Source organism: Leopardus geoffroyi, chromosome A1 (genome assembly GCF_018350155.1).
Source record: "Leopardus geoffroyi isolate Oge1 chromosome A1, O.geoffroyi_Oge1_pat1.0, whole genome shotgun sequence".
NCBI classification, from domain to species: Eukaryota; Metazoa; Chordata; class Mammalia; order Carnivora; family Felidae; genus Leopardus; species Leopardus geoffroyi.
Genome location: NC_059326.1, coordinates 117,422,841 through 117,443,986, shown reverse-complemented (window position 1 = coordinate 117,443,986; position 21,146 = coordinate 117,422,841). Strand labels below are relative to the sequence as shown.

At 49.5% G+C, this 21,146-nt stretch overlaps 1 long non-coding RNA gene across 2 annotated transcripts in view; it reads right to left on the bottom strand.

Moving 5' to 3' along the window:
• Positions 1 to 21,146, bottom strand: part of LOC123605246 — a 117,377-nt gene that overhangs the window by 88,799 nt on the left and 7,432 nt on the right. The window contains exon 1 of one of the 2 annotated variants that reach the window (XR_006715685.1): positions 15,563 to 15,817. The exons of the other annotated variant lie outside the window; for it this stretch is intronic. This is a non-coding gene — a long non-coding RNA (uncharacterized LOC123605246). Of the gene's footprint in view, positions 1 to 15,562; positions 15,818 to 21,146 lie in introns of those variants that run through there. 2 annotated transcript variants of the gene reach the window in all.

Genomic DNA, 21,146 nt, shown 5'->3' with positions numbered 1-21,146 from the left:
GACTCATCCTTTGGTCTCCACCTACCAAATCTCCCTTTGAGTTCATATATGTCAAGCATTCAATTTGAGTTAACTGTTGGTATTATTATTATTATTATTATTATTATTATTATTATGGGTGCTATCATAGCCTTATTTAAGGCTTGAGGACCTTTCCCTGTCTCCTCTCCCCACCTTTCCCCACTTTCTGGGACCTCTGAGAGAGCAGAAACCAAAGAAGACACAGATCCTCCATATTGTGATAAGCTCTTTGAGGGCAGAGCACTGTCTTACTCACCCTTGTTTTCCCAGAGCCTTGAACCACAGTAGGTACACAGAAAATATTTGTTGAATAATCATATCCACGGCTGCTACTACTGAACTGCACTCAGCACTTCCCTTCGTGACCGCCTTTAGTTGTGATAGGAACCATATAAAGGGGGTATTATTCTCCTCACAGATGAGGAAACAGAGGCTCTGAAAGATGTGCCAGGGACCACAGCTAAGTAGTGGAGCCAGGATTTAAAACCCAGCATTGCCTAACTCCAAGCTTGTGTTTCTTAACCTCCTCCCCCATCTTATACTCCCTGTTAATGTAATCAGTCAATGAATAATCAATCAATGAATGAATGGAGGAATCTCACATGCCTTCCACAGCCAGCTGCACCAGGCCTGACCCTCCCACAATCTCCCAGGACACTGGAGCTCTCTGCCCATCCTGTCCCCTCCCCTGACAGGCTTAGGGCAAAGCTTCTCCCAACAAGGCTTATTATTTCTCATCTTAGGAGAGAAGTCTCAGTTCAAAGGCATTTCAATTCCATTGGAGTCAAGGAACAGTTCTCACTTTGCCTCTCTGACCCCCTAATACCCCCACCTCCTTCTCCGACTGGCGCCAATAACACAAGATAAATCTTTCCTCAGAAATATAATAGTTGTTCTTCCTCTTCCCGTTGAAGCCTCTGCCAGGTAATTAGCATATGCTGACACCTTGATAGACGAAAAGAAAGGCATGAGATAATTCCCTTTTTCTTTAACCATTATAGTATGAAGCAGCCTTTCAATTTGCCAGTTACCCAATCCAGCATTCCTGAACGCAGCCCACCGTGTGACATGTTATTCTAGTTGATCCTACCATCTCTGGTATTCATCACCAACCCCAGGTCACACTTGAGAGCGCAAATTCTCCCTCTTCACATTGACGCTTTCTCTGGTAGGAGGGGTAGTATGGGGGGAGGTGGTGTTCAGTTGGTCTGGAAGTTGTGGGGATGATGTGGTCATACTTGGTTGGGCGCCCCCAGCTGGCAGTATGAGGTCTTGCAAGGGCCACATACTTCCAGGGGCACCTTCAGAATCCCTCCTCACTTCCTCTCTCCTACTGCCCAAAAGAAGCTGGCTTTTGACCAGGGCTCTGGGAATACCTGCATTTGATACAGCAGGAGCCTCAGTTTGCAAGTGGTGGCTTTCTCTCTTCTTACCAAAACACACACATACACACACTGTCTTGAGCTCATGGGCCTTGCAGCTTGGGGTTGTGCCCAACCTCTTTAGAGGTACTCCATGGCCATACCTATGTGCTCACATATATATGATTTTCTCCTTGTCATTTTTGGGTGTGAGTGGTAGGGGAATGAATTCCTTCATGCACCTAATTCCTTCATTTTACAAATAGTTTATTAAGCATCTAATATGTGCCAGGCATCATTCTAGGTTTTGGAGAGAGAGAGATGAACAAGACAGGCCAGGGTCACAGCCTCATGGAGTTTATAATCCAGTTCAAGTAAGCATACAAGGAATTATTAATAAGACAGTAGAAGATATGATTTCAGATGGTGAGACATGCTTTCTAGGGAAACAGATGAGGTGACAGGGAGGGAGTGGGAGAACTACCTGAAACATGGTGGCCAGAGAGGGCCTGAGACCTGAACTAAAAAGTGGATGAAGGCTCACAAGCTGGCTAGGTATGAGGTGGGGGGAAACATTCCTAGAAGTAGAAACATGTAACCACAACTCATAAACCAGTTTAAGAACCAGTCATCCTATAGTTGGGCCCATCACTTTGGAGGACCCTAAGTGTCTCATCTTGACATAGCTCTGACTCTCTCTAGCACGATGGAGGGTGCAGCAGAGTGGGATGAGCAGCTTGCTCCTCTACTTGGTGAGGGTGGAAGTAGCTGCCTGGGTCCACCAGTCAGCCAGGCCCTCTGCAAGGCCGGGGACCAGGCCCCACACCTCTGAACAGAAACCAAAAACCAGATCAACACTGTCATCCTGCCAGTGGCTGCCCAAGGAAATCTCCAGCTCCCTATTCCTCAACCTTCTTTGACTCTGGGCAGGAGGCTCAGCTGCCCCAACATTTCCCTCCCCTGTTTGCCCATCTACTCTTTCTCTTGTCTGGGACAGGTTCCTGATACCCTCATTGGGCCCAGGGGCTGGGGAGTGGGGGGTGGGGTTTTTGCTCCGTCACCCAGGATTTGTGCTCTCTGTCCCTTGCCTGAGGATCACCATGATTCTCTCAACTGGCAGGTGGAGGCGGGGAGGAGGAGGTCCGCTGGTGGTCAAATCATTCATCTTATGTCCACGGGTCCCTGCATACCACCAGATCTCCAAGCTACCCTACGGCCTTTCTGCCTACAGGCCTCTCACCAAACCCCAATATTTACTCTTGCTCCCCTTTTCCTCAATCCAGGATCCAGCCAGGCCCCACTCTGAACAGCCTCCAACAGCTCAGCCCGCAATATTCTCTCCCCTCCCTGACCACCCACTGCATATATCGACTGAATTGTGCTTTCTGGCATTTGCTTCGACCTAGGCTGGCATTTGATTAGGTTCTGCCGCAGGTTCTCATCTCACTGGCCTGTCAGATCTCCCCAAATGATGGATTTTAATAATAATGCTAACAGTACTACTACTATACTACTCCTACTACTACTACGAATACCAATACTAATGTTCCTTCATATATGGGAACCCACTAGACACTCATACATAGGGCTTCCATTTCTTTTATCTCTGTCTCCATAACCACCCCAGAAAGCAGAAAGTAGGGATGTAGAATCCTTCTCATTCTACAAATAAGGCAACTGAGGTTCAGATAGGCTTATATCAAAAACCTCTCAACCCAAGCTGCTTCCCCTTCCCCAACTGTGTCACAAGAACCACTGTTCATCAAGATGCCAGACCAAAAATGGGCCAACATCACTGGCTTTCACCTCATCCTTTCTCTCACAGCTGGACAGTCCCCAAACTCTACAGACACCTAAGCCTCTCTCCAGACCACACCCTGCTTTCCAGCTCTGCCACCGTGGCCCATGCGAACTGTCCATCAGCCTTCCCTGGGGAAATTACCAAGTTCCCCCATACTGCCACCACTGTTGCCCCACCCCACCCCATCCACTGTGAACAACACCACATCACAGTGGTCTTTCTCTGATGCATACTCATTTATTTCTTCTTCATTCAACAAATAGTTATCAAGAGCTTACGATGTGCCATGCCACAGTTCTGTATGCCGGGCAAAGCAAGAAATAAGACAAAGCCCTTGCCTTCATGGACCTTATATTCCAGCGGGGAGGAGGAGGCCAATAAGAAATAATCCAAGTCAATATATAGTGTCTAGAGAGTGGTAACTGTCATGGACAGAAAAAAGCAGAGGAGGGAAATATGGAGTGCTCAGGCAGGAGAGAGGCCTTTTACTCAAAAGATGGGGTGTTGGCGGGGGGGTGGAGGGTGGGAAGCCCTCACTGAGCAGACATCTGAAGGAAGAAAGGAGTGACCTCACTGACACCTGAGGCTCTTCCAGGCAGATGGAACAGCAAGCATGAAATCCTCAGCTGGGACTGTGCTTGGCAAGTTCATGTTTTGAGGAAGTGCACAGAGACCAGCAAGGCTAGAGGAGTAGGAGAAGAGGGAGAGATTTGGCAAGAGGCCACACCTTGCAGGGTTTGTAGGCCATTTAAAAAACTTTGGCTTTGACTCTGAGAATGATGTGAAGCCATTGGAGGGTTTGAGCAGAGAAGTGACACAATTTGATCTACATTTTAACGAGATCCCTCTAGCTCCTTCATGGGGAACTGATTGTAGGGGGACAAGGGGGGAATTAGGGAGACCAGTTAGGAGGCCACTGGAACAATGTGGGGAGAGACAATGATGGCTTGGACCAGGTTGATGGCTGTGGAAGTGGTAAGAAGTGGTCAGACGCTGGATGATTTATGAAGGGAGAGATGACAATATCTGCTAATGAATTGGATGTGGAGAGTGAAAGAGAGGAGCCCAGAAAAAAAAAAAAAAGAGAGCGAGAGAGAGAGAAAGGAGTCCAGAATGATGCCAAGGATGACTACAGATTTGATCTTGTTGCTCCACTAATTCCCCATTGTTTTTAGGCTTGTTCAAACACCTTAACATGGATTATAAGGTCCTTCATGATCTGAACCTCCCACTCACCTCCCAATGCTGTGGTCTCATCTTCAGCAAAGTGAATAATATTACTGTTTAAAAGTTATTGAATGTTTACCTTGTGTCAGACCTGGGCTAAGCCCTTTATGGGTATCATTTCATTTACTGTGCACAACAATCCAATGAAATGGGCACTATTATTAACTCCTTATTAGGAATATACCCATTTTACAGAATAGGAAACTGAGGCACAGAGAGGTTAAATAACGTGACCAAGGTCATGCAGCTAGGAAACAGCAGACCAAAGATTTGAACCTAGGCATCTTATCCCAAAGCTGTCTGTTCACCATCATGAGAAACTGATATTTCATATCTATAACCAACCATGAGCTCATTCTCTTAACCTCTGTGCCTTCCAGCAGGCAGTTCCACATGCCTAGGACATTCTCTGACCCATCTGTCACACATCTTCACCCCATCCTCCACACCTCCGTCTAGCTAAACTGCCTTCTGCAGGGAAGACAGGGTAAAGTACCCCTGCTCTGAGCTCCCACAGCTTCCTGTGCTTGCTGTGTTAGAGCTCTGCCCACCCTGCCACCAAAGAGCCTGTGTAGGGATCTGATCTTCTCTGCTACCCACAAGCTCTCTGTGCACGGAGGCCAGGTCTACCTGTCTCACCACTGTGTTCACAAGGCAGAAAACAGTGCTTGGTACCTAGGCATTCAACAGTTATCTGCTGAGGGATGGATGGGACAGAGTTCAGCTAGGTCTGTGCCCCAATGCTTTGCCCTCTCACAGTCCTTACACTGCTACCTACATAGTAGATAATAATAATAAAATAATAAGAATAGCATTTATTAAGTGCTTACTTTGTGCCAGGCACAGTACTAAGAACTTTACACCTGCAATCTCATTTTCATCTTCATTTTAATATTTTTTAATGTTTATTTTTGAGAGAGAGAGACAGAACATGAGTAGGGGAGGGGCAGAGAGAGAGGGAGACACAAAATCTGAAGCAGGCTCCAGGCTCTGAGCTGTTAGCACAGAGCCCAACACAGGACCCGAATCCACAAAACATGAGATCATGATCAGAACCAAAGTCGGACACTTAACCGACTGAGCCACCCAGCTGCTCCTCATTTCCATTCTACAGATGAGGAAACTGTAGCTCTCTGAACTTAATTCCTCAGGGTCAAAATGTGGTCCTGGGATGCTAAACAAACAGTTGATGAATTGAACTGATGACACTGGTACTAACCTGTGCCTGCTTTCTCTGTATCCATAGCTCTCAGCAAAAGGCCAGGCACACAGTGGGCATGAGCTCAACCAGTGGGTGAGCAAATCTGCAGTTAAGCTTTCAGGCCAGCTAGGAAGGCTTCCTCCTCTCCCTGAGAGCTTCTGTCCCCTCATTCATCTCCCTCCTCACACCCTTAATAAAAGCCCTGGGAGTGACCGATTGAAGGGTGTGATTTCCTCGGGAGAGCAGCAGCATTTACATAGGAACATTCAAACAGGAACAGAATACTTTCAAGGGGGCATAGGCTCCAGAAGACAGCTGTGGATGCAGAGCTGTTGTTGGGCGAGGAGGGGGGTCAGAGGATGGGAAAATGATCCTTTATTTATTTCCCTCTTGGAGCCTTCACCTTTCATTAAAACAGCCTCCGGATGTAGGTGCAATCAAACATTCATTAGACAAGCAAGGTACATTTAAAAAAAAAAAAAGCCAACTAAGAACACCCAAAAGTGCGCGCGCGCGCGCGCGCACACACACACACACACACACACACACACACACACACACACACACAGCAATAATCAATCTGCGAAAAGAAACCGGTCCTTCAGGCGAGAAAAGGAAGCCGTGTTCCTCCACACCGTGCTCCTTCGGCCGTGTGTCCGCTCCTAGTGACTGTGGCTCTGTCCCTCGTTCCCAAGTGCCTGCCCCGGTCACTGAGTTGATTGCCTGGGAGCTTGACCCTGGGATCTGGCACCTGCGTGCTGCAGGGCCAGAGGAGCAGGCCACCAGTCAGCCCGCCTGACACTAGGGTGTCCTTCCAGGCCCTCCCACTCTCCGCCTCGGCACGTTTGCCCACAGGACTGAATTCAGCACACACAGGGTTCTCACTTGCATCAGTTCGCACATCCCAACTCCAGGATCAGAGGTTGGCCCTGGCGTTCGTGCCCACAAGGCAGAGGGCATTTTTGCAAAGCCCGGTGGTTGGGGGAGTGGGGCGTGGAAGGAGGTTGTTCTGTGAGACGTCGGCCCTCCTCCACCCCTCAATCACGACCAGCTTCCCGGAGGAGGGGACGGCGGCGAGGAAGTGGCTCGACAGATGGGGAGTGGGAGGCTCTTCCAGCATATGGGGCCGCGTGGGCGGAAGGAGTCTGGGACGGGAGAGGGGGAGGGGACACAGGGCTGCGGAGACCGTCCCCGGAGCAGGCACGCGCGCCGGAGTTGGGGTGGGCGTGTGAATGGGCCCGAGTGGGGAGGAGGTAACCCCCCCAAAGGTGGGGGCGGAAGACTAGGGGGCGGCCTTGGTTGCACTCACCCCGGAGCCAGCGGAGGGCGCAGCTAGCCGAGCGCCTTGCACAAGGGCTCCCCCTGATGGCGCCTCACGTGTCAGACACATTTTCAATTTTCTAATCAGTTTAACAATCCTCATCTAGACCCTCATAGGAGCCAGGCGCTGGGTTGAGATCTTTGGGGGATACTACTGGGCCCATTTTTCAGCCAAGGGGACGGAGGCCCAGCGAGATCATAGACCTAGAAGTGCGTGGTAAGAGCCAGGATTCCAACCTATGCGTTCATTTACTCAACAGTTATTAAGAAGTCCCTACTATGTGCTGGTGACACTGCAGTACGCAAGACCAACAGATCCCTGGACTCGTGGGGCTTATAGTCTGGGTGAGGAGACAGACAGCACACAAGTAAACAAATAAATGAGAAAAATAATTTCACTGCTGTGGAGGAAATAAACCAGGGTGTGGAGCTAGGCAGCAACTGTGCTCTCGGCTTCCCCCAGCCTGCCTCCCCCTCATTGCTCCCTGGGGGACTGGGATTTGTCAGCTTTGGCTTCAAGGCAGGCAGCAAAGGTGGCTCTGAGGGTGAAGCGAAGGTGGGGGAGGTGCAGCTTCCCAAGGCCACCCCCTCACATGTACCACCACCAGCACCTGCAGCCTCAGGCTTTCCCACTGTGGCCAACTGGCTGAATTATTTCCTTATCTCAACCCAATGAGTTTTTAATCTGTCTTTATACAGAAGCCTGACTGCCTGCGCGGGGATTATTACTGAGTTCTCTGCACATCGATCCTGCCTCTCCTGTCTATTCTGACCAAGTGAAGCTCTGAGATGAAAGCAGGAGGGGTCTCTGCTCTGGAAAGATTTAGGAGAGCACCAGTGCTTGCTGTGGGCTGGGGCCTGCCGGATTTCAGGCACAGAGACTCAGGATTTCAGGAGCCCTGGCCTGCAAGGGGGTGGGGGTGGGGGCAGACAGGGTGTAGGGATAGGGGTATGAAGGGACGAAGCTCACCATTTGAGCTCAGGAGACGGGGCTGTTCCAGCACTACCAGGTTACTGCCTGCTCAGGAAGATTGCCGTAACAAGAGGAGAAATGAAAGGAGACAGTAGAGGCCAGGATGGCCTGGGGCGCGGACAGGCAATCAGGAGGACAGGGTTCTGGTCTCAGCTCTGCTCTTTACAAGCTGTGTGCTCTTGGGCAATTCTCTGTAAATGCTTCTGTAAAATGGAGGTGGTTCCTGAGGCTAATGAATGAGGTAGTATATGCACATGCTCTTCACACAGTTAAACACTCAATAATGTCAGCTATTGTTATTGATATCATTATCTGTAAAATGGGAGTAGGAATACTGGCTCTGCTTCCTGGGCAGATCTCTTGTGAAACTCAAATGGACAGAGGCGCCAGGCCCACGTGAGGATTATTGTTGATCACGGCTAGCTCACCAACGCTAATAAAGGTGTGAGGAGGCGTGAGGCAGACGCACTTACTCAGTCCCTCCCACACTGGGTCAGTGACAGACACAGTCTGACAGCAGTTTAGACATGCAGCCTACATACACCCTGCCCTGCCTTCACACCTGGCCTGATAGCAGGGAACGTGGGACAGAAGCTCCTACATGTGACTTTTCATCTGCCCCTGGTGCCACTGGATACTTGAGAGTGGCTTTTCAAGCACAGAAATCTAAGCATCTCATTCACTGCCTTGGGACAATCTCCAAAGGCGCTATATGGCCCATGGTGAGTCTTCTGTTCCCACCTTGCCTCTCATCTCTTCTGTCCTCTGCACCCAAGCTCCTGGTGGCTCCTGTGGTATCCTGGGCCCCTTGTGCCTTTGCCTACACACATGCAGTTCCTTCCTCCTGGGACACTTTTCCCTTCAAAATCTAACTCCTTGAGGACAGAGACTTGGTGTGTTGGTTCATCAAAAGTAGATGAGCCATAAATATTTGTCGAATTGAACTGAATCCACCCCCATTCTGGCTGGCTCTTTCTGGCCTCAGCTCAAACCTCATTTCTCAGGAAAGGCCTTTCCACTGTGGAGGCTGGGTGGAGCCTCTTGTTTCCCCTTCTGAAGCCTCCTGTACTTCCCCCTGGGCAATATGCATGCTTGATATCCGTCTCTTTTGCAAGACTAAACTCCACAAGGTCGGGATAGCTCCCTCTTATTTACTGCTCTATCTTCAGCTACATAGTAGGTTCTCAAGATATATTTTGGATGAGTAAATAAATGAATGGATGTCACTGGGACTCCATGCCTCCTGTTTTAGAACCTCCCATTGACCTTCCTCCCTGTCTTTAGAGGAATGACTTCTGACACCTCAGGGCCAGGTCTTTGCTTTCCAACCCATCTTTTATTCCCTTCCTCCACAGCCATCCACTCCCAGGCCATGTTAGGGCACTCCTCTGGCTGGGCCCTTTCAGGCTTGGTTGCCTATCCCTGATGAAGAGTTGTGCTTGCTCTGAGCTTCTGGAGGGCAGGCCAATCTGGGAAACCTGGGACCACCTCCTTTCCACCCTCCAAAGAACATAGCTCTGGGTGTGCAAACACCAGGAGGCCGGGCACCCCTTTCCCTCACCAGTCAGTCAGGCCTAGCAAATGCCGAGTCATTGCTAGCTGCTGCCTGTCTCTAGCTCCTCCAGCCTGCCGAGCTGCCAGGAGCAAACCCAGAAGAGGCGCCCCTGGCAGCATCTGAAGCCCTTCACACCTGAAGCCAAGGAGTTTCCTCTCCCTCTCTGCAGAATCCCACCTCTGCAAGGGTGGATAGAAGCCCTAGAACCAGGGATCAGATCCTGTCAGGGGAAGGCGGGGGGTACCAGTGCTGTACCATTCAGTGCCACCTTCCCACCCTACTCTCCACTGCCAAGGGCCTCTGAACACATGCTGACAACCCAGCCTCAGTTCCTCCATCAGACCCTTTCTCTACCAAGGGGCTACCAAGGGAACATTTACAGGGCTGCGCCAAAGCTTCGGTGCCTGCAAATGCTGACTAGTAATTAAGTCCCTACAAACTGCCTGTAGATAAGCATAATCCCTTGCATTTATACAGCCCTGAACACATTTCAAAGCTTTTTCACGTATATTATCTCATATGATCTCCCACAGTAATCCTATTGGGTAGTTACTGGAAGGGAAATTAATGTCCTTATTTTGTAGAGGAGAAAACCAAGACTCAGAGAGGGAAGAATCTTGTCCGAGGTCACACAGCCTGTGGGGGCCAAAACCGGGCCCCAGATACAGCTTCCTCTTAATTGTCCCCTTGCCCAGGACCCTGGAGTAGCTTATACAGCCACTCCTCTCAGCTCCTCTGCCTCGTCAGTCTCTCAACAGCAGCAGCAACAACAGTAGCTGTCAAGAACATATATACGACTTGAATTGTGTTATCCCATTTAATTCCCAACACAACCTTATGATATTGGTAATATCGTTAGCCCCCATGTTACAGGTGATGTAGCCAAAGCTCAGAGAATTTAAGTAACTTTCCTGGGGCCACAAAGCTTTTAACATCCATGAGCACAATGCTGGTCTGTTTGAACAATCTAAATTGAAGCCCATCCTTAAGCTCTCCCTGGCTTAACTGAGTCTCCTTCTCAGACCCTTAACTTCCAGAATCTCCTCCACTGGAGTCTGGGATTCTTAGGGATCTCTCTTCTCTATGGTTCTCTGCACTCCCAGATCACTCATTTATTCAGACATTCATTTGACAAACATTCATTGAGGCTTTCCTCCATGCCTGGCATTAGGAATACCACAGTGGGCAGTATCCCAATCTCCTGTTCTGCAGGAGCTAGCTCAGGCTCAAGAAGTCTGGGAAGGCTTCCTGGAGGAAAGGGAAACCAAAATGAAATCTTGAAAGATGAGTAGCTGTCAGGCAGCAGAGAAAGAAGGAAGGATGCTTCGAGCAGAAAGAGCCGAGGGCAAGAGAGAGTAGCACCTGTTCAGGGACCCCGTAGGTGAGACAGTTTGGCTGGAGGAGAGAGGAAAAATGAGGCTTGTACAGTGTTGAGAGGGGCATGTGGCAGGGCAGTGATCCGGTCAGAACTATGTTAAGGATGCTGTGGAGGCCGTGTGGAGGATGGGTCTGGCACTGGGAATGTGGTCCACTCTTGTGCAAGATCTTTCCCAGTCACCTTTTGTCCTAGACCCTTGGAGCCAGCCCTGCAGGCTGTGGGAATATGGGAGGGCAGGCTTCTAGGGCACCCTTGGCTGCGCTTGGGGGAAACTTTGGAGGCCAGGGTAGGGGGATGGTTTGTGGATAGGGTAAGACATGAGAACCAAAGCTTCTCCACAGTGGTCCCCAAGGAGGTACCCAACTGAGAGCAAATAGAAGGGAGGGCATTTTAGACAATGGGAACAGCATTTGCAAAGGCCCAGGTGCAAAGAAAACAAGACCAACTGTGGAGCTAGAGTATTTCAACATGGCTAAAGTCAGGGGCTGGGCTGGGTGGGGTCACTACAGTGCAATACGAGAGAACTCAGGCCTTAATGGATAAGAGTCCAGAGGCCCTGCAGATGGTACACCTAGGTTCAAATCCCACCTCCTACTAGCCATGTGTGTCTGTGGGCAAATTACTTAATTTCTCTGTTTTTCTCATTTGTAAAATGGGATTGTGAGGATTATACGAAAGAACACGCAAAGCACTTAGCATATAATAAATGCTCAATAAACACAACTCGTATTACGATCACTGTCATTAATATTATTATTATTAACAGTTCCACAGTGGGAAATCTAAAGTGGAATACCACTTTGTAAGGAAGGAATCTCATTTTAAAAAGTAAAAACAAGCTGCAACGTGTGCTTATCTATAATCTCCACATTCACAAATATGTGTGAGATTTCATCTGCAACTGTTTTCTCAGGGTGTCATCGCATTCCAAATCAAATGACGATGTTGGATGCTGGATGCCCTCACAGGAACGATAGGGGCATTACAGCATCTGGCAGCAGGTTCTAGGCTGGGAGCAGGTGCACAGGAGAGGAGGGGGCCTCTCTCAGTCACGGGGGCAGGGGTGGGAACAAGTCCCATAGTTCTCAGCCAAGATGGTTGGAGCATTTTAGGGATTGGGAGTGGCTCTACCCTCCCCAATTAAGAAAGGAGAATCAGCCAAGTTTTTCTGGAGTGAATGCAGTGAGCAAAGAGCTTGGGACACAGCCTCTGCCTCCACAAGTTTACAATCTTCTGGGTTATAAATTAATCCCTTAGAATCTGAATTGTTTCAACACGAGGATTAAGATTTTCAGGTGTTAGGGGCACCTGGGTGGCTCAGTCAGTTAAGCATCCAACTACTGATCTCAGCTCAGGTCATGATCTCATGGTTCATGGGATCCAGCCCCATGTTGGGCTCTTCACAGACAGCATGGAACCTGCTTGGGATCCTCTCCCTCGGCCCTTCCCCACTCGTGCTCGCTTGCTCTCTCTCCCAAAATAAATAAGTAAACTTAAAAAAGAAAAGAGTTTCAGGTGTTAACCATGAGACACACAGCTCCAACAATGGTGGAACAGGCAAGCCAGGATGGAGAAGGCTGTGCTCCAGAGTCCTACCTGCTTGGAGTCCCACCTCCAACCATGTAACTGGGAGCCTTAGACAAACTGAGTTTTGGTTTTCTTGCTATACAGCTGGACCTACCTCAAGAGTTGTATAAGGCTCAGTGAAATAATGTATGTAGAGTGCTTGACACAGAGCCTGGTATGTGATTGGGGCTCAAAAACTAGTAGTGTTCATTGCTGATAGGATGTCCGTCCCCTTCTGAAAAACTTGATGGCCATTCTCACAAGTCCATACAGGGAAGTGAGAGTCAAGGGCTTCCTCCCTGGGAATGACAAACATCTTGATCCGACTGCTATCCCTTTAGGCAATGGCAGGTGGGGGTCTAGGCCCAGAAAGACCACTGTGCCCATGAGGGGATGGGGCAGAGTGAGGTCTGCATCAGAGTGCTGGTATATGGTCTTGGTAGAGACGGGGAAAAAGACCAATCATTTTCTGGGCCTTCTGAAATTCAGAAACATGAAGTTTTAAAAAACAGCACATACACAAAGAAATGGTTTTTTTGCAGCTGTTTTGGTATTTGGGGAGTAATTTACCAACTTCAAGTTCAACTTAATGAATTTGGGGGTAGGCAGCTTCCATGGGATTTCTGCTTCCTAGTAATCTGCGGTTGCCCAGACGGCAAAGAGGGCCGAGCCAGTGGTCGGTGGGGAGCATTAACAGTAACACGTTGTATATTTGTCATCAGAATGGAGCCCCCGGGCACAGGGGTAGTACCCATGGCTGCTCAATGGTGTATTTGTCATGTGGCCACTGACACAATCAATTGACCCCCTTACACACCGGTGTTTATTAGCCATTGTATAAATATTTCACCCCTCCCCGGCTGACACATAATCTCTTCTTTGCTGCCTCTGACAAATGAACATTTCTCTGTAGACTCTTAAATGAGTATGTGTCACAGCTATGTCACTGATTAATTTTTTTTACCACCACGAACAACGATGCATAGAAATGTAACTTATATTCATTTCCCGGCTTGAGCCCAGCTGTCTAAAAAATTCCACCAGCAGCTACAACTGACAGACAGCTATCCCAGCACTTGGGCGTGCCGACATGTGGTTGTGTGAGTGCCAGCTTGTTAATTACGGGCTTTTTCTTCCGGCCTGGCTGCCGAGTAACCAGCCACAAGGACCTTAATCACTGTTGGGGCCGGGAAGGGCTTGTTTCAGAAGGCTCCAGGGGCTGGCTCCCCAACCCAGCCTAACCACACATATTTTTTTCCTCCAAACGTTGGCCACCTTTTCCTCTTGGCCTTGGTTTGGGAGCACCTCTGAAGGCACCCTGCTAACACTCTTTGCCACCTTAGACTCTTTACTCACTGATCTATTAGATCCTGAGGGTAAGGACTAGGTCTTCTTTGCTAAGAACAAGTGGATGCTCCAGAACTATTTGCTGACAGTAAAGCAGCTAAGGTGCAATTGTTGACCAATGTACCAGCCAATTGTTCATTTCATCTTTTCAGTGAATGTTCTTGGAGCGCCTACTATGCAGGCCTATCAATCTGGGGCCAGAGGAAAAAGTGACCATTGCTTGGAGAAATGAGTATGTGGTTAGACTGGGGTGGGAAGCCAGCCCCTGGAGCCCTCCAAAGTTGGCCCTTCCTGGGCCCAATAGTAACTAAGTTCCCTGTGGCTCGTTCCTTGGCAGCTAGGCCAAAATGAAGTTTAGGTTCTAGTGGTGGAGAACTAGAGGTTCTTGGGGTACACGCACTATTTGTACCCTGGTTTGTAGCTGAGGAAACTAAAGAACAATTCTTGCCATTAGAGTTCGGTTAAGAACTTGTGTCATCTTGCTCCAGACCCTGCAAACCCTTTTCTATCATCTGCCCTGACCCCATTTTCCTTCTGGGCTGCCTCAGTTTCTCCTCCACTATAGCTCCCCTCCCCTCCCTTCCTTTCTTCTCCTTCACATTTGTCTCTTCCTGGCAGATTCTCGAGTCACCTTGGGCTTCAGAGCCGACTCAGCATCCCTGCCCCCACCCCGACCCTGTCCATCTGCTGCTTCCCCCTCCCCACCCACCTACCCACTGGCATAGGACTGAGCCTTCAGCAGGTGTCTAGGCTGCCCCTACGCCACCCCCTACCTCCATGCACCTGTGTCCCATACACCTGTGTCCCTTCCCTGATGTCATATAACCACTGGCTGGGAGCCAAGTGCATGACACCTGGGGACACTTCCAGTATATTAACTAGTTCACACCATCTCTGCCATCACAAGGCTCTCAAGAGACTGACCCAAGAAATAGAGAACCTTCCCCCTGCACATTCAGGGAACTGATACTCCCTAATGCCATGTTCAGGGAGTCCACCTGAATCAGTTAAAACCACTGATGTGAGACAGAGAGCATGGAATGGGAGTCTGTCTGCATCCCAGTTCCTCTGTTTACCCACTCTGTGTCCTTGGGAAAATCGCTCATTTTCTCCTTGTCTTGTGCACTGGGGATGCCAGGAGCTACTTCACAGGACTGCTGGGAAGGTAAAAAGAGCTCACGTGGAATAGCACCCAGCATGGTACCTGGCACATCGTAGGTATACAGTAAATGGTAGTGTCTTTCTTTCTAAAGAAAGAACTTTCAAGACTCTGTCCCAGCTTGACCAGTATCTCCCAGTGAGAGAAGAAAAGCTGGCTGAACCTGTCTCCCGAGACACATGCATGATATCTCCACCCATGTCAAACCTAGAACGTGGCCCTCTGAGACCCCATGTACCAGGCAGCACTGCCCTCTCCTTCCCTCCTGGCCTGAGTGGTGTGGGAGGAGGGGCAGCTCTACAGGAAATAGATAAAACTGCTAGGGGTGGGTCTGCCCAGACAATCTGCTCTCACCTTCAATAAGCATCATCCACAATGACAGCCACATATGAACATTCAGTACATGCAGCACTGAATAAAGTACATGTTTATGTGCATTATCTCATTGAAAAGATACAAAAACCCTCTGAGTTAGGTATGACCGACCTCATTCTACTGGTGAAGAAATTGAGATCCAAAGAGCTTAAGGAAACTACCAAAGGTCACGCAGAACCAGGACTTAATTGAACTTGGGTCTGTCTCCTTCCCAATTACGGGCTCTTAACTACCACCATATGTTACCTCCCCCAAACCTCCTTCCCCACTACACTTACCAAGCTCCTAGGGCATGCTCCTGGGAGCAGGCAGCACCTGCTCTATGATGTCATCCAGGGCTTGTGCTATGACGTCAAGGACCCAGTGTACCTGCCCAGCCCCACCTGTGGGGACTCAGTGGCATTAAGGTCAGAGAAAAGAGAAGCCTAGATGACACAGAGCTGGGTTGGGACCAGCTGGGGAGGGGGCTGATGCAAGAAAGGGCCCACACAACTAGCTTCAGTTGGAGGCTTGGCTGTGCCATCCCCCATACATTTCCTTGTTCGAAATGGAGCGTGGAGCCCCGGAAATCAGGACAAAAGCACCACCCACAGCTCTGGTCTCGATGACTCAGATTCCACCTCCCACAGCCTCCTCCTGTGTGTGTTTCTGAATGTGTGTGTACCCGAGCATGTGCCCTGCCAGTGCGTGAGGCTGTCAGCTGTGCACGCGTGTATGCACATGCATGCACAAGGATGAGTCCCCATGTGCGCATGCCAGAACTCTGCCCATCTGCATACCTGTCTTAAAGCCCAAGCCCTCAGAATACGATGACCAGCAAGGTCAATGATAATCACATTGTTAATAGCCAATGCGCTTCCTATGTTCTTCAAAGGTACTGTGCTAAGCACTTTACGTGTAGTATTGAGTGGAATCTTTACAACAACCTTATGAGGTGAATACTATCATTATTCCCATTCTGCTGCTGATGAAACTGAGGCTCAGAGAAGTTCAGCTGTTTTTCCAAGGCCACACAGCCAGGAAATGGTGTAATTTTCAGAGGCCAAAGTCTGTGCACAATAATATGTGGTTCCCTCCCTGCCCTCTCTAAAGAGTTTGGAGAGAAGACTCCAAGTGTCCAGCCAGGGTCCCTGAAGGAAAGGGGACCAGAAGCCAGAGTTTTGGAAGAGAAAGGGGGGTAAATATCAGATAGATTCCTGAGCAGGAGGGGGGCAGGGCAGCTGTCTCTCAGAACAGGTGTCAGAGAAGCTGTGACAGCCACTTAGAACCACAGTGGCAAGCCTCCTTTACATGGCGATTTGCATATATTTGCATGCATTTGCATCACCAAATCTGTGGAAACGGCCTTAATGGTCCCTGCCTCAGAAGACTGGCAGAAGCTGAGAGGGTGGGAGTGACAGGGAGGGCCTGGGGAATTCAGGAAGGGAACGGAGGCAAGAGGCAGTGCTGTGGAGGCACTGGGAGGCGCTGGGCACGGCTCAATTCGTAGAGGAAATTGAGAAGATACTCTCCCGCGTGCCCCGGGAAGCCTCCGCGCCCTGAGTCCATCATCCCCTGGAGGATTCGGAGGGTGGGGAGAGCAGAGGAGGGTTTGAAACCTGGGTCGGTGGGCAGAGCTCGGGAGGACGGCCGAGGCTCATATCTGGGTCGGGACCCTCAACCCCGGGTCCTGGGAAGGCTGGCCAGAGGAGAGGGGAGGGCCTTGCTCTGCGTCTCTCCACTGGGGGGCCGCCCACTCGGTCACTCGAGCTCAGTGACTCGGTGTTGGGGAGCCATCTAGTGGACATGCTCGGGAAAGCACCCCCTTCCTGCCCATTCTGGCGCAGCCCCCTCCTCTGGTTGCCTGCACAAAACGTGTTTCTGCTTTGCCAGCGCTGAGAAAAGGCGTGGTAGTGAAGTAGGGAAGCTGAAGGCACTCCACGGCAGAAAGGTTGCATCTCTGCTGTTTTTCCGCTAGGCCCCATTTACTCATGTTTCATATTTTGCCTGTGAATAAGCCGAAGAAGCTATGTTCCCACTTCAAGGGGCGGGGGGAGGGGGGGGAGGGGAGCAAGAAAGTTAATCTTTCTCTGAGTTTTGTCCTAGGCCCCAAACACCTGATAACATCTAAGAAGAGCCAGATCCCAAACATGTTCCAGGACATTACCTTCAAACAAACCTCAGCTGATGCTGGCATCAATATCCCTACCTTCTTCAGTAACTTATGAAATAACACCTATTGTTCACCTGACACCCGCCTTTGATTGGACACTACCATGGACTCCTGAAGAAACACATACCCTAGATCTTTTTTCAGTATAACCCCTTATGGCCGCAAGCAACGACAAAATTCATTCCTATCTCCTTTCCAAGCCTCCTAGACACTCTGCTATTTTCCTCACTCATGCTATTCAGCAAACTCTGTTTTCACTTTCTCTGGCTCACGTTTGACTTCTATCCTGAGTGAAGCCAAAGATCCTCTTGACAGATCCTGTTGGACTCTCCCCTAGGTCCTCGGATGCAGCCTTCCTGCATCAGTGCAACCTGGTCCCGTGGCCCATGTCTGAGTGGGATTTCGATTCTTCTGGAGGATCACCCTCAGGGAGCTTCCCGCAGGGCTCAGGCCAGGCTAAGATGGGCTAATACAGCTGAGAGGCTAAAAGCTTAGGCCTTAAAGTCAGAAAAACATGGCTGTGCCAGTTGCCAACAGAGTGACTTTGTCAAATGAACCTCCTAGTCAGTTACCTCATCTGTAAAATGGGGGTAATAGTATTTACTTATGAGAATGAAAGAAGATAATCTATGCCACAAGTTTATTAGTAGGGTCAAGACTAGACAAAATCAAGTGCCTGGAACCCAAAATTTAAAGGATTTGGGACTTGTATGACACTGAGATCTTCTTAAAATTTGTATCCTAAGCTCCTCATTCTTTTTGCTCTAGTCTTGGCCCTGACTATTAGCACATTGTGGGGCACACGAGGAGCACCTCATGCGCAGGAGCTATTGTTGATGTTGTTACCATATTGTTACTGCTGTGAGGATGCTAAGGTATTGGGAAGGCAGCACCCTACCCCCAAGGCCCAGGAGGAAGTAGCACCCCATCTCCCTGCTGGCCTGGTTCAACAAGGGTGTGAAGTGAAATTGGAGGCCAGAGGGGTGAGGGACCACTTCCCAATAGTCAGGAATAGAGAGGAAGTCACAGGCAGATAGGAGTGGAGGGGGATATTGGGTCATAAAGCTTGTGTGGCTTCTCAGAGTTCCTGTGATCACCCAATGACAAGGAAGGGACCCACAGATGGTCAGTGTGATATGGTGGTGAGAGTCTGAGGTGGACTGATGTCATATTATGGCCCTCTGAGGGGTGACACCAAAAGACAGTGGTCAGGGGAAGTACTATCCAGTGCGCAAAAAACTCTAAGCAGTACATTTGATTATCAGCTTCATGTAGAAGAAGACGTGGCCTGAGATGTGGATATTCCCTGACTCCTGGGAAGTTGTGAATCACTTGGCTCATTGGTCAGGAGCCTAGAAAGAACAAAACCAAGATCACTGAGAAAGAGGGCTATGGAAAGACAGATGGACAGACTTTTGGAAGTGGGCACCAAGCGTGCAAACTTCTGGGTCTCAAACACCCTGCAGAGCAGGAGAATAGGAATGAGATAGGAAAGGAGACAGAAATGCCAGGTTGCTGTCAACACAGCAGACACAATGATTCATGAGGTGAGTGAATATTTTCCTGTCCACCTCAAATGTCTGCACAATAGCTTTTGATTAGAATGGTCATGGTGCCAGGAATGGGGGTCATGTATGGGCCCAACAGCATGGGCTCCCCTCACTAAGGCTGAGCTCATCCTACCACTCTGAGGGCTCAACCTGCCTACAGCAAGCCCCATGCTGAACACCTGGTGTGGTTCTCTTCCTCAGCAGACCAGCCTAGTCCCTGGTGGCACATGGCTTGCACTGAATCCCTTCCTTCCACCCTGGAGGGGACAGTTATTTGTCCTTACTAGAACCAGTGTGTGCTTGGGGTTTGGGTTTGTCTTCCTTGTCCACAGTGCTTCTACAAGGAAGGTACAATAATGAGGTCACCTAAGACTTAAACATCATCAGCTCTTACATTTAGATTTTGATCCATTTTGCATTCATTTTTGCATATGCTATGAGGTAATGAGATGGTGGTAAATTCAACAGATACATTGCTCTTACTAAGTTGTACCTCATCACCCAGAAGCAGTGGGCCTGGCAGAACAGTGGAGCAGCCTGTGCAATGCTCAGAAGTTGCTTGCAGAAACATGACACGTGTGGGTTTGGGCCCAGAACTTCTGGACATGGTATTTGTTTGATAGCACTTTGTCCCCTATACCTGGAAATTACAGGTCCCATAATCAATGTGGAAGTGCAAGTGGCCCATCTCACTCTCATATCTGCACAGTTTTTGCTTCTTGTTCCCAAAACTTTAGGCTCTGCTTGTTAAGGGTCCTAGTTCCCATGCAGTGGCAACTGTATGTACCAGGGAACAGAGCAACATTCGTACTAAACTGGAAGCTGTGACTGCTCTTTATGCCAGGGGACGAATAGCAAAAAAGGACATTCATTGCTGGATTGGTCAAGCCATTGATCCTGATTGCCAGGAGGAATAAGAGCAGTAGATAGAATACATATCGATGCAATAAGGGCAGGGAAGGCTGTGTCTGAACCCTGCCAGGAGTTTCACTGGACATCTCTTAGAAACTGCCACCCAGTTGTAATTGACGATGGACAACTTCAACAGTGACAATCCCCAAAGGGAAGGCAACCAAGGGATCAGTGCTCCCAGGGACGAAAGCCCATATAATCTCATCTGGCAAGTAGTTTAGATCTGCAGAGGGTTAACTGAGGATAAGAGAAGGAGGGAGACAAGATCAGTTACGGAATCAGGACCAGCTACAGTAGTGGGGACTAAGGCTTGCTTCATTAACCCTCCTGTCCTTATCTTCCTTGGGATCACAGCTAGCATTACCTTGAAGGGGCTTTGTTTACAGTGGACTGTACCTCCCTTTCTGCAGAAAAAGTAATGACAGCTTTGTTCTCTTGGACAAAACCGGAGGCCCCATGTTGTAGTAGGGAAGTCAGATATAATGCAAGGGCGTGAATGGATCTCAGTGGCACGAGGGCTGGACCATATTGAGATGGAAACCTTTCTTCTCGAATGACTTGACTACCTCCCTACTCTCTCTGACATTGCCCCCCACCTTCAGGCTTAGACGAAAGGCCACACTTCATAGTGGTTTCTGAATGCCACCAAGGGTTGGTTGACAGAACCCAGAAGCTTGCTGTGAACCTTGCCCCATGGGGATAGGTTGTGGGTAGAAGCTATGGGCTACTGCAAGGTGTGCTTCCTCCTTACAGCCTTCTAGAGGAGTCCCAACGCATGCTGAGTGCACACACTCTGGCCAAGCAAACTGCAGTGTCTTTCTGTGGCCCATGTGAAGCAAGTCAAGACAGTAAGGCATTGCACCACCTTGCTTTGTGTCTTCTGTGCACATATTTCCCTCTTCCTCATCCTTAGCCCCCTGGGCTTTCACCTGAATCCTGGCCACAAGCTCTGCTTCTAGAGGGCCTAAGACAAGGGGGTTCGGAGATTTGTCTCCCTCTATGTGTCCCACACCAGGGTCAGTCCCAGAGCCTGAGTCTGACCAGTCCAGCACAGCTGCTGAAACCAAAGAAATAGAGACTCTATGGGGGGGCAGGAACTGACCAACTATTTTTTTCCAGATGGGGGGCAAAGGGGTGGACATCTGAGAGATAAGGGAGGAGAGGGTGGGCAAGAGCAGCAAGGAGGGAGAGGAGGGCAGAGGGTAGAAAGTCAAGTCCTAGTGAAGGTGGTCCCCTGTAAATGGATCT